The 16427-nt window shown below is 40.9% G+C and overlaps 1 protein-coding gene across 1 annotated transcript in view; it reads right to left on the bottom strand.

Annotated features, from left to right (window-relative positions):
• The window catches only part of LOC134612809 (stimulated by retinoic acid gene 6 protein-like), a 218338-nt gene extending 202594 nt beyond the window's left edge, over positions 1-15744 (bottom strand). Inside the window, exon 1 of the mRNA XM_063457254.1 lies at positions 15665-15744. The gene's annotated coding sequence lies outside the window, so the exon portion shown is untranslated. The remainder of the gene's footprint in view (positions 1-15664) is intronic.
• Positions 15745-16427: the final 683 nt, after the last annotated feature.

The following is a 16427-nucleotide window of genomic DNA, read 5'->3' as shown; positions in this document are numbered from 1 at the left end:
GGTGTCAATCCACATCTGCCAAGTGACCTTATATAGGGGGAACGGTCCCTATTCTGCTCTGTGCCAGTGTGTATCAGGGTCTCTGAGGACAGGTGTCAATACATATCTGCCAAGTGACCCTATGTAGGAGGAACAGTCCATATTCTGCTCTGTGTCAGTGTGTATCAGGGTCCCTGAAGACAGGTGTCAATCCATATCTGCCAAGTGACCCTAAGTAGGGGGAACAGTCCCTATTCTGCTCTGTGTCAGTGTATATCAGGGTCTCTGAGGACAGGTGTCAATCCATATGTCAAGGTGTCAATATGTCATATGGCAGGTGTCAATCAATAACCATTGTGATTTAGGAATGTTAGGTGATTTATGCCCTTTATGGATTAAAATCAGACTCTGCATCAACTGTGTAATTTTCCATGGGAGTTTTGCCATGGATCCCCCTCCGTTATTCCACAGTCCAGGTGTTAGTCCCTGAGGCCAGAAAGAGTCCCTGTGGGTTTTAAAATTTGCCTGCCCATTGAAGTCTATGGCGGTTCGCCCGTTTCGCCTGTTCGCGAACGTTTGCGGAAGTTCGCGTTCGCCGTTCGCGAACCGAAAATTTTATGTTCGCGACATCACTATTAACAGAGCAGGAGATAATACATTCTATAGTATAGATATTAGATGAATCTTAAGTTTACAGGAAGTGTTTAGAAAGCATGTGTAAGTCACATGCAGGGAGATGTGACTAGGGCTGCATAAAAAAAAATGATTTAACTCCTAAATGGTAGAGAATTGAGCAGTGACACTACAGGGGCATGATATATACACCACAACTGCTTAATTAAGCTAAGTTGTTTTGGTGATTATAGTATCTCTTTAAATTTTAGTGACAGTCTCATTTCAATAAATAGCTTCCCCATTCTCACAGAATACAATTTAAACAGGGAAATCTACTGCAACACAATGTAGCTGGAGCCATACAAATGAAAGTAAACACAAGTTCTGGCTTGACTGAGGAAGCTGCCTATAAACCGACAGATTTATTTTTCCTATCTTTATATAGAAGAATAACAATTATATGTAGCTTTGGTAATCTATTCTCAGTTTTTTTAAAAGCTTATGCACACTGATTTGTTTAGATAGTAAAAATATCTATTATGATGTGTTAACAAGCATTGTCAGTTTGTTTCCAGGATCAGTACTCAGTGCGTAAAACGAAAGGTAGTATTGGTTTACCATTTTTTTTTTCACAAGCAAACTTTGCAACTTTTCTCCACTTTGTAAAATGTTTATTTTTACTGCCTTCATACCTTCAGGAATACTTCCTCACACAGAAAATATTTCCAGCTTAGTACAAGAATCATACAAGTATCCCAGTATCGCAGTAGAATTAAAGAAATGAAGGAAATGAAAGACATGCTACACATTATTTAATTGTATTTTCAGTATTATTGGATTCATGTGGAGTATAGGTTAAGTAGACACTTTATTTTCATGCACAAGTAGACATGAAAAACAATGAGTGCTCCAAGTATGGAGAATCCAAGGATAACATTAGTATGACTAGAGAATAAAAGAAAGAAAAAGATTAACCACTAGACAAACTAGAATAAGGGCCAGGACCCATTGTAGCGATACACATTGAAGATGCAACGTGTATGTTTTCAAAAATGTTGTAATCTATTCACTTAACCTGGAATTGAGACTTGAAATTCGTAAAGTAGTTGCAAAAACGGGTTAACTCTCAAACTTGCATTATAAATGGTAAGCATACAGCATACTGGACTACAATACTAGGTCTCAGTGAGACCGAAACATTGTCACTGGTTTTTCACTTGAACTAATAAAGCTGCTTGCATTTAAGAAGCTGCTGTGTACTTGGATTTCTGCATATGTATATTATTTCAGTATATTTTGTGAATCCATTTCAATTCATACACATTTCTTTATTTTTGCTTTTGTCAAATCTAAATAATTAAAAACATATATACAATATTTCCTACCAATATAACACTTAATCATTAGGTTATAAGCAGGCCCACAATGGACATTGGGACAACTGGCAAATGCCCTGATGTCCATGGGCCGAGGCCAACAAGTGAGATAAAAGGAGCACCCATGCAGGCACGGTGCCTTGCATTGTACATTCGTGGCTGGTGGGGAGATCAGCAGGATCAGGTATGACCAGAAAGGTTCCATCCAATCTGTTCTTCCGCTAGGTCATCCCTCCCTCACAAGAAGAGGGATCTCGCCCTCCACCCGGAGATGCAGGTCTAAAGGTATCAAACACCACCAGACCACCAGGGTTTTCAGTGTCCCTCTTCTTGCCCAAAAGAGGAAGGGTGGGGGATATACAACTTTTTAAAATTGTATAATTAATTTAAAAAATATATATATACATATTATATTTATTTAGTTATTACATTTCTCCCAACACATTCACATGCACTGCACACCTCACAAACACTGGATCTCCTATGCACATAGGGCTAGCCTATGTTTCCCACGTGCATCAATGAGCCTTTGGTGCCCATGAACCCATACCATAATTGTGACAATATAATCAATGTTATTCTCTTCACCTGTCAGTGGTTTTAATGTTGTTGCTGATCAGTGTTTATGACAAACTCCCCTTTTTAAGGGCGTTTGCCATGAGTTTTTCAAGGGGCCTGTTTGCCAGCCTCCTGCACTGTGACTATGGCCCCTGGGGTGTATTGCCCTTTAAAAAGTCTATTGGGGCTTATTGGATTTTAAAACACTTTTTCTGCCACTTTAAATCCATGGGAAAATGTGCCTCTTCCCCTCCCCCTTTTTCTTGTCCTATTGTTTCTCCAGCAGGGCGTTGTCCCAGGGACACTGCCAGACCAGTTTAAACTGGCTGCTTTGTCCCTCCTCAATCTCCCATCAGCCCTTGCTATTTTCTGTCCTCACCCTACTATAGCGCACTTTTAACATTGAAAATAGACCGGCCGCACAGCTATAATCTGTGGAACTATTTTGGGCATGAAAGCCATGCTTGCGGTCAGTCAAATGTGACTTCCATAAAACTTTTGAACCCCTGCTCTGATCTGGGCTCCCCGGTTGTCATGCAGTTGGCGGAGGTGGCGCATTCTGGACCCATTGGATTTTGTGGAGCAGCCCCTGGATTGGCCGCAGTGGGGGCTTGGCCGGTGAGTCTGACATCACACTACACTCTCACACGTTGCTGAACACATTGCTGCCCTTGGTTAATTCATTAGGGGCAGGTGGTAAGCAAGGGGTTAGTTTGGGCCAAGTGTGGGCACACGGGGCAGGTGGCACTGTTGGGAGCGGCTTGACGGGGAATCACGGCTGGCAGGGGTGCCGGGGGAGGTCATGGGGGAGAGGTCGGAATTGACTGGGAGTATCCAGGAAGCAGCTTGGCAGCACGCGTGTGTTAGTCCACCGGGCAGTTGGGGTGTGCGCCTCAAACGGGACGTGATGGCGAAATTGTGGAAGGGCGAGTTTTCCGTCATTTTCTTGCTTCTTCCTTGGAGGACTTTATTGACCTCAGGGAGGAGGTTGAGAAGGAGGAGGGGGTAATATCAGAAGAGGTATCGGAGGATACCTAATTTTTGCAGGCATTGGTTGAGGGCATCTGTGTCACGGACTTAATCAGTGTTTCACACGAAGTCAGGCAGGTGGTGCCGGGGGTCTGCCTCAGACACGCTGCAGTGGGGGCCTACCCCGGCGAGGATGGATGCGATGGTATTAGGGAAGAGGCAGGTTGTTGCGTGAAGGTTTTGAATCAGATTTCTTAATTCCCTTCCGGGACGGGGGTGGGTCGTGGGGGTTTCGCAACCTGCGGTCGGTGGCGGAATTCCCGGAGGTGGTGCGGGTGAAGCTAGCCCAGGAGGTGCAGTTAATGCCTTCTCTGGTTCAATTGAGGGTGCCTCCTCCGGGGGTGGTCCCCATACAGTTACCGGGTATGTCTCGGCTCACTCACCATCTCTCCTACCTAAGGAGATGGAGGTGCAAGAAAATATGGTCAGAGACAAATTCTAATACTAAGGGAATCATATATAGATTCAGCCAAGCAAGGTAAAGAAAACCATAGGACTGTGAACACTAGGACAAACTGAGTCAAAACCAGAAATTCACAAATTAGAGAATACACTGTAATGACCACCAGCAAGCATGATTCATTGTTATGTTAATACATATGATATGTGTAGAGTATTGATGGAGTGGTTGCCTAATAGAGGTGGTATGGCTAATTACAGTACTGGATGGGGTTAATTTAGCTGCTAGATGAATGTGCAATGTAACATTTGTTATATCAAAGGGAAAGATTTGCAAATTAGGTTCCTTCTTCTTAAGCCAAACACCCAGCTGTGTCTAGGATATTCATGTCTATTTCTCCCCATTTGTTCCTTTTTGATATGCAAATTGACAATCAGAAGTGTCATATTCAAAAAAACATTAATAATAATGCAGATATATTTATTTGTTCCCTATATATACACAGTATCTCACAAAAGTGAGTACACCCCTCACATTTTTGTAAATATTCTATTATATATTTTCATGTGACACTGAAGAAATGACAATCTGCTACAATATAAAGTAGTAAATGTACAGCCTCTGTAACAGTATGTCAATATTTTGTGTGGCCACCATTATTTTCCAGCACTGTCTTAACCCTCATGGGCATGGCATTCACCAGAGCTTCACAGGTTGCCACTGGAGTCCTCTTCCACTCCTCCATGACGACATCACGGAGCTGGTGGATGTGAAAGACCCCACCTTCTGTTTGAGGATGCCCCACAGATGCTCAATAGGGTTTAGATCTGGTGACATGCTTGGCCAGTCCATCACCAGTACCTTCAGCTTCTTTAGCACGGCCGTGCTCATCTTGGATGTGTGTTTGGGTTCGTTATCATGTTGGAATACTGCCCTGCGGCACAGTCTCTGAGGGGAGGGCATCATGCTCTGCTTCAGTATGTCACAGTACATGTTGGCATTCATGGTTCCCTAAATGAACTGTAGCTCCCCAGTGCCGGCAGCCCTCATGCAGGCCCAGACCATGACACTCCCACCACCATGCTTGACTGTAGGCAAGACACACTTGTCTTTCTACTCCTCACCTGGTTGCTGCCACACTTGCTTGACACCATCTGAAACAAATAAGTTTATATTGGTCTCATTGGACCACACAACATGGTTCCAGTAATCCATATCCTTAGTCTGCTTGTCTTCAGCAAACTGTTTGCAGGCTTTCTTGTGCATCATCTTTAGAAGAGGCTTCCATCTAAGACGACAGCCATGCAGATCAATTTGATGCAGTGTGCAGCGCATGGTCTGAGCACTGACAGGCTGACCCCACACCCCTTCAACCTCTTCAGCAATGCTGGCATCACTCATACGTCTATTTCCCAAAGACAACCTCTGGATATGACGCTGAACACGTGCACTCAACTTCTTTGGTCGGCCTTGGCGAGGCCTGTTCTGAGTGGAATCTGTCCTGTGATACCAGTGTATGGTCTTGCCCACCGTGCGGCAGCTCAGTTTCAGGTTCTTGGAAATCATATTATAGCATAGGCCATCTTTATGTAGAGCAACAATTCTTTTTTTAAGATCCTCAGAGAGTTCTTTGCCATGAGCTGCCATGTTGAACTTCCAGTGATTAGTATGAGAGAGTGTGAGAGTGATAACATCAGATTTAACACACCTTCTCCCCATTCACACCTGAGACCTTGTAACACTAATGAATCACATGACACCGGGGAGGGAAAGTAGCTAATTTCGCCCAATTTGGATATTTCCACTTAGGGGTGTGCTCACTTTTGTTGCCAACGGTTTGGACATTAATGGCTGTGTGTTGAGTTAATTTGAAGGGACAGCAAACTTATACTGTTATACAGGCTGCACGCTTACTACTTTACATTGTAGCAGAGTGTCATTTCTTTAGTGTTGTCACATGAAAAGATATAATAAAGAGACCCGGCCTCGAGCAGGATCTGAGTCTGTGGCAACAGGGTGTCGACCCCGCACGAGACCTGGAGCTGGGGAGCAGCCCCCCACCGCACGCAAACCTCCCCCACACCACAACACCCACAACCGCTGCTCCAGGAATCCCGGGACATTCCAGCACGGGGTATCGGATGAAGCACCCGATGCCGAGCCTTCCGGCAGACATGCCCTGCGAACGAACCGAGAGCATGTTACAGCTGAAGAGCGGTGAAGTGTACGCCTTGGGGGCCTTACACTTTGCCGATACCCTCACTTCTCCACTCCCCTGGCATTTTTTCTTTTTCTTTTTTTTTTTGGCGACCCACACCCTGCTGGAGTTGGGTCCAATGTAGAAATGTGTGACCCAGTGACTTTCTGGACAATTTTTTGCGTATGCCTGTATTGATAGCATTGTTTCAGCGGATTGCCCCTACTGAGTGACGGTCCCTATAGTGTCTAACTAGCTTGACTCACGAGACTGTATGCATGTATAACCTAATATGTCCACCACTACTGTTAATATACTGTTACTTCATAGCTTGCTAAATACATGCCATGTCGGGTTTACTACATACTGCTCTGCTGAGTACTGTAAGCGTTTGCCGTAGCACCTACTATCGTACTAACATAAACCATTGCACAGGTGCAAGAGAAGCTTGTCTATCACAAAATGCTCGGCTCCTTACTCAATCACATATAACTCAACTCATATTATGTATATACCCCCTCTGGTAGAGCTTTGCTTTGTCTGGTTTAACACGTCTGCTCTTCATTATATGCTGACATTACTCGAAATACAATTGATTAGCGGTGTATCTTGTAAAATGCACCGCCCTACCAGTTACACATTAAGCACTATTGAATTGTATAGATCGTTGGGCCCAGGCAGACCAGCATGGTAACTAAATTTGCATGCCAGGCAGTCGGCACTAGCACTAGGCTTCAAGCCGATAGGGTTTTTCTTTAGCTCTAACAGATCAGCCTTTGCTCATGTCAATCAGCCTGTACGTTCCTGTATAACTGTTTATATTGATAAGGTCGCACCTGTCATATAGCATCTACTGTTAACCTGTTTAAATTGTGTTCCCGTTTACCGTCTCACAAAAACATAAAAATGAGGCAATACCACTCTGGAAATGTAATTCACACTGTTTTCGCTGTACTAATCCACTCGTATGACTACCCATGCATTTCCCTTTTTCTATTCTGTACCCCTCACGAATGCCTCAATAAAAGAAAGATTTACAAAAAAAAAAAGAAAAGATATAATAAAATACAGTTGCAAGAAAATGTATGTGAACCCTTTGGAATGATATGGGTTCTGCACAAATTGGTCATAAAATGTGATCTGATCATCATCTAAGTCACAACAATCGACAATCACAGTCTGCTTAAACTAAAAACTCACAAATAATGAAATGTTGCCATGTTTTTATTGAATACACCATGTAAACATTCACAGTGTAGGTGGAAAAAGTATGTGAACCCCTAGACTAATGACATCTCCAAGAGCTAATTGGAGTGAGATGTCAGCCAACTGGAGTCCAATCAATGAGATGGGATTGAAGGTGTTGGTTACAGCTGCCCTGCCCTATAAAAAAAACACACACCAGTTCTGGGTTTGCTTTTCACAAGAAGCATTGCCTGATGTGAATGATGCCTCGCACAAAAGAGCTCTCAGGAGACCTACGATTAAGAATTGTTGACTTGCATAAAGCTGGAAAGCCTTGCTGTTCATCAGTCCATGGTAAGACAAATTGTCTATCAATGGAGAAAGTTCAGCACTGCTGCTACTCTCCCTAGGAGTGGCCATCCTGTAAAGATGACTGCAAGAGCACAGCGCAGACTGCTCAATGAGGTGAAGAAGAATCCTAGAGTGTCAGCTAAAGACTTACAAAAGTCACTGGAACATGCTAACATCCCTGTTAGCGAATCTACAATACGTAAAACACTAAACAAGAATGGATTTCATGGGAGGATTCCACAGAGGAAGCCACTGCTGTCCAAACAAAACATTGCTGCACGTTTACAGTTTGCACAAGAGCACCTGGGTGTTCCACAGCAGTACTGGCAAAATATTCTGTGGACAGATGAAACCAAAGTTGAGTTGTTTGGAAGAAACGCACAACACTATGTGTGGCGAAAAAGAGGCACAGCACACCAACATCAAAACCTCATCTCAACTGTGAAGTATGATGGTGGGGGCATCATGGTTTGGGGCTGCTTTGTTGCGTCAGGGCCTGGACAGATTGCTTTCATCGAAGAAAAAATGAATTCCCAAGTTTATCAAGACATTTCGCAGGAGAACTTAAGGCCATCTGTCTACCAGCTGAAGCTCAACAGAAGATAGGTGTTGCAACAGGACAATGACCCAAAGCATAGAAGTAAATCAACAACAGAATGGCTTAAACAGAAGAAAATACGCCTTCTGAAGTGGCCCAGTCCTGACCTCAACCCGATTGAGATGCTGTGGCATGACCTAAAGAAAGCGATTCACACCAGACATCCCAAGAATATTGCTGAACTGAAACAGTTCTGTAAAGAGGAATGGTCAAGAATTACTCCTGACCGTTGTGCACGTCTAAACTGCAACTACAGGAAACGTTTGGTTGAAGTTATTGCTGCCAAAGGAGGTTCAACCAGTTATTAAATCCAAGGGTTCACATACTTTTTTTCACCTGCACTGTGAATGTTTACATGGTGTGTTCAAGAAAAACATGGCAACATTTCATTCTTTGTGTGTTATTAGTTTAAGCAGACTGTGATTGTCTATTGTTGTGACTTAGATGATGATCAGATCACATTTTATGACCAATTTGTGCAGAAATCCATATCATTCCAAAGGGTTCACATACTTTTTCTTGCAACTGTATTTACAAAAATGTGAGGGGTGTACCAAGCACCTAATAAAACCCTTAGGAAAGTTTATTTCCACTCCCACTGTCCCCTGCTAGTCATACTCAACTTAATTGTTTGTAATATGTACCAGACCTGTCTAGGGCTGTCTAGGGCTTGCTCTCACCGCACGGGAATTACAAGGGAATTAATGTAGCTCTTTCATGTCGCGGAAACCGTAGGGGTTTCACTTCCTGTCAGTACTGTAATTAATGACTGGCACCATGAGAACTGAGAACGCATAGAATAGCTCGGCGTTCGTTAGTACGAAAGCCGAATGCAGAAAATAGCCGAACAGGGATTATGCATTTGAGTGCCATTATGCTGAACTTTTAATTTTCACGAAAGAAAGGGATATGACTATGAGAAACTGAAAAACGTTCGTATAGCCGAAAATTACTTACTTTTGAAGTTGCGACTTGCCGAAGGGTATTTCGTTCGTATGATTATACTTACGAGGGAACGCTATGTTTGTGTTAGTATGTCAGAGCAGGATGGCGTCAGAGGTCAGCGCAAACCAGAAGAGGAAACAGGAACTTCCAAACGGCAACGATAGGTAAGCTGGGGTTACTGGGGATTTAAATAGGAAAATAACCCCTCCCACAAGTTCAGGCACATGCCTTCCATATATACACACACACAAATACACACACACTTACACATATATTCAGAATGCTGAGGGTCAAAACATTATACCTTAAACCCTGGCTCGACAAATTCCAGGTCACCATGGAGACTAGGAATTTTATCCTGGTGCCTGGGTGATTGTCAGTCCATTCAACACTGCTTGCACCGGTGTCTGACGATGATCTCCAGGAGAACAAGCTATCGGAAACTTAGGCCATCATAGAATCATGTAACATAACCTCTAGTCACCAGTGAAGCAACACATTGAACAACCTCATGTCACCCCTCCTTTCCTGCTGTGAGCTGAGGAACTTGGATCAAGGAACACAAGGAAATGAGGAAGTATTCTACTAGAGGGACACGACCAAGATCCAGAAAGAAATTAAAAACAATCTATGGTGCTTCCATCAAAGCAAGGTCTAAAGATTATTAAACGTAATTGTAACCAAATTGTAATTGTAAATGAACCATGGGCCCCTGAAGCACGCATTTCACAAAGTAAGGCTCATCAGAGGGGGACCGGTTCTCCTGTGTCCAGTATAAATGGGGTAGTCTATCTCTTGATTGGAGAACCACAGAAAGGTAAGGTAAAAGACTCAGGCTTTCAGTAGATTAATCGGTTAATTATAGCCCGAGTTTTTCATCTTGCCTTTCTTTGATTAATCAGAATTGATCCCTACTAGTCATGCCATTATTTGAGACCATGCTATTATCTAAGTAATAATGTGTGTACTAGAATGCAAACATTTTGAATTTTTTTGTAGAATTAAAAATAAATAAAAAGTTCAGCAAAAGCTTTGACACCAGAAGATGCAAAGCAACTACAAAAGACAAATTTCTTTACAAAAACCTCTTGTTTGGAAAGTGATGTGGATCATGTTACTGCAGAATCAAAGTGCAAAGGAGAAGAACAACCTAGAAGCCTTTGTGGTGGAGCCACAAAGAAGTTCCTTTACCGACTTCTCAATGAGCTGTAGTGAGATGTTGTAGCAGGTGCCAGTGCTTGTGTCTCTGATTGTATTTGTCCATAAGACTGCCATTTGTGCAGCAACTGTAGAAAGTGGCTGAGTGTGTGCTCACACACACACACAGACACACACACAACCTCAGAGTGCCAGAAGGAGCCAAAGGTTAGAACAATCAGGCCAAGATAAACCACAAATAAAATAAAATATATCAAAGTGTGCGAAAGTAACCACAAAAAAAGGAATAAAACATCCCCAGCTGCCTTATTGGTTCTGTACTACTGATATTTTTGAAATCTGCACTTTTCTAAATTGAAAAATAAGGTACACTCTATGCACATAAAGCAAACTGAATCTCCATCAACATCTTCTAAACATTTTGTTGCAGCATCTCCTGACTGATTTGCATACTCCTAGAAAACCGGAAGTATTAGTTCTAATTGTGTACCAGATGAGAATCCCAATTTTAATGTAAACCCTTATGAAAAACCAAATACTTAAGGACTATATTCAGATTGCCACAAACCAATTATTGCCACATTGGTTTGAGCAATGTCTGTCTGGTATGTGTGTCTGTCTGTCATGGTATGTGTGTCTGTCAAGGTGTGTGTGTGTCTGTCAAGACGTGTGTGTCTGTCATGGAGTGTGTGTGTCTGTCATGGAGTGTGTGTCTGTCATGGAGTGTGTGTGTCTGTCATGGAGTGTGTGTCTGTCATCTGTCGTGATATGTGTGTGTCTGTGTCTGTCATGCAGATTCGATTTTAGTTTTTAACTATTTAATCTATCTATAGCATATCTCTTCCATCCTGTGTTGTCGTTTTAGTTTTTATTACTAGTTGAAATTAAGGATTTTATAATAAACTCACCATATGCAGTAATAAACAATACACAGGAAAACAAATTGTTGTGTACACCTGAGGAAATGCATGTATTCTCGCATAAAAGGATATCTATTCTAATCTACAACATATAGGATAATCTATTTTTTTGAACCAGCAATAAACATAGCTGTTGAAAGCACATGGCCACATAAAGGCCTATTATCACACCCCAAAAAATACCACAAACATTGGAAATGTAAAGTATGAAAATAGCCATAGATGTAGTTAACCACCATTGCACTAATGTAACCTTATAACTGTGCCTAAATGGCCTATCAGCTAAAAGCTTGAGAGCCATATGGTGTTGTAACCTGCAACTGCTCAAAACCTTAAAGGGACACTATATTAATATTATTATTTTTTATGAAACACCAACAAATTCCATAGGGCTGTACAATTGGTGGACTAGTAGACATGCAATTGCAACAAGACAATCTGGTCGCACAGGAACAGAGGGTGTAAATGGCCCTGCTCAAACAAGTTTACATTCAAGAGGGAAAGGACTGTAACTGCTTCATCTCACTGAACGGGTTATAATGTCAGGTGTCCCCAGACACCACTATTCCATTCAGCATTAATAATATTTTTTTATGTTTTAATGCTATACGAGAGATCCCAGCAGCTTGCCCCCCTGTGCTTCTAGGGCTAATAAGGAAGCGTTAGTTTGAGCAGCAATAGGTGGCTTTTATTGGATGAGAGCATCAGACGACCACTTTCAGAAAATCACAGTGTCGATTCAGGTATGAATCAGAATCACTAAAAGGAAAAATGTAATGTCTGCTTTAGTGACTCCTCCAGTGGGTGGAACTATGAGAAATCAGGGGCCCTCATTCAGTGTTCAACTGCTTAAAAATGGCTTAACACTGAATGGAGATTTAGTGCAGGGGACTCCAGGCACTATAATCAATTCAATGAGATGGAATGATTTTAGTTCTGGAATGATTTCAGACAGCACAGGTCATAACAATGTTTTTTGGAATAATAATGATTTTCAACAAACATAAAAAAAAAAAAAGATAATTAAAGGAGTCACCGAGAACATTAAAAAAAAGAATCTGAGCTCTTCAGAACAGAATGATCTACCTATCCACACATTTATACACATAGCCCAAATAATGTAGACATGTGTCATTAATCTATAAACTCCTTTATAGATATAACATTACTGCTTATAACAAGCAGCATGAGATTAAATTGTTTTCTTAGCACTCTGTATTTGCAAAGCAATATTATATGTTCAAATCAATAAACTCTATATAATGATTAAAACAAGCTCCTGATTGGAGTATCACATCCTGGTGTGTAAAGGAAATATATGCAACTACTGAAGAGTGACTGAGCAATGCAACAAACAATACTTTAAAAGATGTGGAACTTTATTTTAAATTGTTTGGGCATTTTTAAGGAGTTACAAATAATATGGACAATTGTTATCTACAAAATTACTTCACAACCGGACCTTATTATTTCATTGCACACATCAATTAAAACGTGTAATTGCCATTTAATTTACCTCTCTCTGACTGTCTATCTGCTATTTCCAACTGGATAGCTGCTCGTTTTCTCAAAATAAAGCCACTCCTGTGTCTGTCTCCCTCCAAGTCAATGGCACTACCATTAGCTCTTCCTCGCAGGTTCACTGCCTTGGTGTTCTTTTTGACTCCAATCGGTCTCGACTTGACTACTGCAATCCACTTCTCAGTGGTCTTATGCATTCCCAGCTGGCTCTGTTACAGTACATAATGAATGCAGCGGGGAGGCTGATCTTCCTCTCCGCCTGCACCTTCCATGCCTCCCCCGTCTTTTAGTCCTTACACTGGCTTCCCATAAGATATAGGGCTCCTACCTGCCTATTCTCACTGATGCAGAAGTATGTCCATCAAGGACCCTATGCTGTGCTGATGAACTCCTTCTCTGTTCCTACTCACACATCTGATGCCCCTCTCCAAGACTTCTCTAGTGCTGTGTTATTTTCAATATTTTTTATTTTTATTCTGCAGACCATTTAGCTGTATAGGTTTATTCACCTTAATAGCTTCATTTATACTATTAGATTTGCTTCAGGTTAATGAAGATTGCCCCCAGGAAGAAGGTGACCACTGCGATGAACAGCTTCAGGTAAGTATCTTGCTTCCACACCCTTAGTGGCAATGTGATCTGAGTGGTTCTTTGCTAAATTATTCAAGGATGAATGTACCAGATCTTCTTTAAAGACATTTAATATGTTATTTGTAATTTGAATGCTTAAAGGGACCCAGTTTCCTTCACCATTGATTCTTTTGGAGGGACATTAATAACTTTGATTATTAGCATTATTTAATATTAATAAATGAATATAGCACTATAGATGCATGCCTTTCAACTGTCCCGATTTCGTTATTTTGGGGACACCAGGAACTGTCCTCAACAATCATATTTGTAGGGCACTAGGTCCCTGAAGGGAGCACTGAAACATTAATCCTTGCAAGGTCTGCCCCCAGAGGGCCAAGCAGAATGATTGACTGGTAGCCTACTGTGAATTCATACCAGGCTGACCTGCCAATTATGTGAGCAGACATGCCCCCTTTCTGGGACTGCCTTTGTTGGGAGGTATGTAGATCTGAAACATAGGATACATAGCTAGCACTTGAAATTGATTGCTGTTTAGACAAACTTAGTAAGTCACATTGTCTTAATCTTACCTTTACTTATTAATTTACTTATCTTATTTATTCTGTCAGGTTCAGAAATATTAGCCAAAAAAGCCCAAACTCTATTTTAAAATACAAAGGAGGTAAAATTAAAGGGCACTTTAGGCACCATTACCATTTCATCTCATTAAAATAGTTATAATCCCTGGAGTTTCCATGCACTGTACTTCTATTCAGTGGTAAACTGTTTTCAAATTGTTTGACAATGAATGAGGGTCCCCAACTAACCAGAGTCTGGCCCCACTGGAGGTATAGCTAAGGCAATTATCCTTAGCCATATCATTTTGTTGACACTGTCAGCCAATCACCTCTACCTATTTCTGCTTGGGCTAATGAAGAAGATGCAGGATACCCTTATTTTTTGGCATTAAACCATTAAATTAGGACAACAAATAAAGATTAACGCTTAACAGAGTGCTACCTTCAAGGTGCTCCAGGCACTAAAAACACTGAGGGTCTCTTTAAAATCTAAATAAATAATAGTTACTGAGGGTCTCTTTAAAAATCTAAATAAATTGATGGTCGTTGGCATTTGTAAGAAGTCAGCCAATAATAACATAGTAAAAAAAAATGTTTTTGATTAGGACATTTCTTCTGAAGTCAGTTTCAACATGTAATTATTTTTAGTTTAGCTCTAGCCCGTGGGGAGCAAAACGGAGTTAACAAACTTTAGGATGAGGAATGATATGGGGGCTCTGTCCAGGTAAAGCGTGACATATGGTGACAAAGACAGTAAGATGAGTAAAGAGAAGTGACAAATTAAACATCCATACATTCACACATAAATAGACATTCTACAAATCTATACACATACAGATACCCTATATTATTATAATTAATGACTTTTATTTAGCGCCAATGTATTCCGCAGCACTTTACAATATTAAAAAGGGTGAATTTAACAACAAATGAGACAAACACATTTTGACAAGTACAATATGTTTACGAAAACCATCCAATCTAGAACCAGACTGTGCACATCTACATTTACTGCTGTGTATACTCAACATATACGATGAGTATTATATTACTGACACCAATAAAACACAAAGTAATATGAATTGCTGATGAGTTTTATTTTTAAATTGTTAAATAATCTTCTGGTGGCCCTCCCAAGATATGGCTCTGGATCAGAATATTCCCATTATTTATTTTGCCTATAATGAATAAGTTATAAATCTAGTGAAAAAGCATGTTCTCCAAATGAATAAAATAAGGTACTCAAATAGCATGATGTTATCTTAGGTTTTCATTGTCTTACTAGTTTTATCAAAATCCCCTCTAGATAGCTAACAGGTTACATAAAGTTAAGAGGAAGGGTAGAGATAGAAAAAGAAATAGGTGTATTATTACGCATATCATGTCCTACCATATCTATGTCTTGTTCTTTCTGTATTGTAGCCATTGACAATAAAAGTAAAACTATTAGTAAACGTTAAATAATAACATTTCAGGTGCTATATTACTTATTTCAAGACTCCCTCCATAATAGTTACATTATTTTATAGTCATTTTTGCTTAGCAACTATCTATGATACTCAAAGTGGAAACTTATAGATACCTTACATATTCACACCCCACCTTTCCCAAATCCACTCCAGCTTCCAAGAGAGAAACATAAAAATTGTATGAGACTTGTCAATTACCGATCAGCATGTACCTGCTTGTCTTTAAAGTTGTAGACTTACTTCTGATCTGTAAATATACTGTTGATTGACGTAGTTTTTCCTCCAGCTGAAGAGCCTCTCTGATGCTGCACTGCCCACTGATCTCATTACAGCCAGAAAGGCGGGCTGATGAGGGTGCAGCATGTTACACACTTGGGAGAGCTACCTGCTTTCTGAATAGTTGTGATTGTAGCATTTGTTTCTTCTCCACTCCTTGCTTTTTGATAAAAGTGCACTATTTTTGCACATTGCGTTTAAAAATGGTCATAACAGCTAGATCACTTTGTGTTTAGGTATATATATATATATATATATATATATATATATATATATATATATATATTATTTTTCAACAAAATATATTGAGATTGCAATGTAATTCAATACAGATATGCAGTATCAACATAAAGCATAGATACAAATGTTTGTTCGCAAAGATAATGTGAAGAAACAGTTTGAATGCGCTATAACAAACATGTTCAACAATGCACAGTAGTGATGTACCAAACTGTTCGCCGGCGAATAGTTCCCGGCGAACATAGTGTGTTCGCGTTCGCCACGGCGGGCGAACACATGCACGGTTCGATCCGCCCCCTATTCGTCATCATTGAGGAAACTTTGATCCTGTGCCTCACGGTCAGCAGACACATTCCAGCAAATTAGCAGCAGACCCTCCCTTCCAGACCCTCCCACCTCCTGTACAGCATCCATTTTAGATTCATTATGAAGCTGCATTCTTAGATAGAGGAGGGAAAG

Source organism: Pelobates fuscus, chromosome 5 (genome assembly GCF_036172605.1).
Source record: "Pelobates fuscus isolate aPelFus1 chromosome 5, aPelFus1.pri, whole genome shotgun sequence".
Lineage (NCBI taxonomy): Eukaryota > Metazoa > Chordata > Amphibia > Anura > Pelobatidae > Pelobates > Pelobates fuscus.
This window is presented reverse-complemented; position numbering and strand designations above follow the sequence as displayed.